Source organism: Heterodontus francisci, unplaced genomic scaffold (genome assembly GCF_036365525.1).
Source record: "Heterodontus francisci isolate sHetFra1 unplaced genomic scaffold, sHetFra1.hap1 HAP1_SCAFFOLD_43, whole genome shotgun sequence".
NCBI lineage: Eukaryota > Metazoa > Chordata > Chondrichthyes > Heterodontiformes > Heterodontidae > Heterodontus > Heterodontus francisci.
In genome coordinates, this window is record NW_027141852.1 from 3,305,272 (window position 1) to 3,307,265 (window position 1,994).

The window sequence follows — 1,994 nt, forward strand, 5'->3', positions numbered from 1 at the left end:
ACGAGACTGAGATGGAGAAACAAGGCATTTGCATGATTGTGTTCTCCCTGTTATCTAAAGGTATTTCCTGTTGTGTAAATATGTTTTCTGTTGTGTAAAGATGTACCCTGTTGTTGTGTAAAGGTTTTCCCTGTTATTGTTTTATTTTCAGTTGCTGACCGTCTCCTCACTGTGACCATATGTCCTGGTTTTATTGTGGCCAACATCACCATCTGGTGGTGGAGAGGTGGCTCTGCAGGAAGGGGTTGACAAAGTGGGAGAGACTCGGCTGGTCCGTGTTTGCAGCTTGTGTTCGTGTGAGCAAAAGTGATTTGTTGCTGATTGATGTGTTCACTGGAAGGAAAAAGCTGATTGCAATAAAGTGCCTTTGGAAGCATCTTGTTATTATGGGGAAATACTTGATGTTTTGAAAGTGAACAGTTTGCATTATTATGAAGCATAAATAGCAGAGAATGGTTTCGATCCATCGACCTCTGGGTTATGGGCCCAGCACGCTTCCGCTGCGCCACTCTGCTAACTGCAGTTTTAATATTCAGCTGCCCGTTAGTGAAATATGTTCATTTCCCCAATGTTTTTATCAAAATCGGATTGGAGTCGGATTTCTCAAGAATCCCAGACTCAGCAACACACGTGCTGACGGACTCACCCTCACTGCACAATGACACAAGGACACTGAGTAACAGCACCGACAATGAGGCAGGCAGAGAAAGACACACAGAAAACCAGGAAGATATTATCAGGACCCAGAAAGGAACAGACAGAGAAAGGTACTGAGCAAACCAGCAAGAGACAGCGAGATAAAAGCAAAATACTGCGGATGCTGGAAATCTGAAATAAAAACAAGAAATGCTGGAACCACTCAGCAGGTCTGGCAGCATCTGTGGAAAGAGAGGCAGAGTTAACGTTTCGGGTCAGTGACCCTTCGTCGGAACGAAGAGTTAACGTTTCGGGTCAGTGACCCTTCATCGGAACGATGAAGGGTCACTGACCCGAAAAGTTAACTCTGTTTCTCTTTCCACAGATGCTGCCAGACCTGCTGAGTGGTTCCATCATTTCTTGTTTTTATTATAAGAGACAGCGAGAGACTGATGAACACCACTTGGAGTGAGCACTGAGGGTGGCAAGGGTCCAGAATGTAGTCTGGCTGGGGGGTTTCAATGTCCATCACCATGAGTGGCTCGGTAGCACCACTACTGACCATGCTGGCCGAGTCCTAACGGACATAGCTGCTCGATTGGGTCTGCAGTAGGTGGTGAGGGAACTAACAAGAGGGAAAAACATACTTGACCTCATCCTCACCAATCTGCCTGCCGCAGATGCATCAGTCCATGACAGTATTGGTAGGAGTGACCACTGCACAGTCCTTGTGGAGATGATGTCCCGTCTTAACATTGAGGATACCCTCTATCGTGTTGTGTGCCACTACCACTGTGCTAAATGGGATAGATTTTGAACAGATCTAGCAATGTATAACTGGGCATCCATGAGGTGCTGTGGACCATTAGCAGCAGCAGAATTGTAGTCAACCACATTCTATAACCTCATGGCCCGGCATATTCCCCCACTCTAACATTACCAACAAGCTGGGGACCAACCCTTATTCAATGAAGAGTGCAGGAGGGCATGCCAGGAGCAGCACCAGGCATACCTTGAAATGAGGCATCAGCCTGATGAAGCTACAGCCCAGGACTACTTTCATGCCAAACAGCAGAAGCAGCATGTAATAGACAGGGCTAAGTGATCCCACAACCAACGGATCAGATCTACACCCTGCCACATCCAATGATGAATGGTGGTGGACAATTAAACAACCAACAGGAGGAGGTGGCTCCACAAATATCCCCAACCTCAATGATGGGGGAGCCCAGCACATCAGTGCAAAAGACAAGGATGAAGAATTTGAAACAATCTGCAGCCAGAAGTGCCAGGTTGATGATCCATCTCGGCCTCCTTCTGAAGTCCCCAGCATCACAGATGCCAGTCTTCAGCCAATT

General features: G+C 47.0%; 1 non-coding gene across 1 annotated transcript; it reads right to left on the bottom strand.

Moving 5' to 3' along the window:
* Positions 1–443: 443 nt before the first annotated feature.
* On the bottom strand, positions 444–515 carry trnam-cau (transfer RNA methionine (anticodon CAU)). The gene has a single exon. It is a non-coding gene; the product is annotated as a tRNA-Met (tRNA).
* Positions 516–1,994: the final 1,479 nt, after the last annotated feature.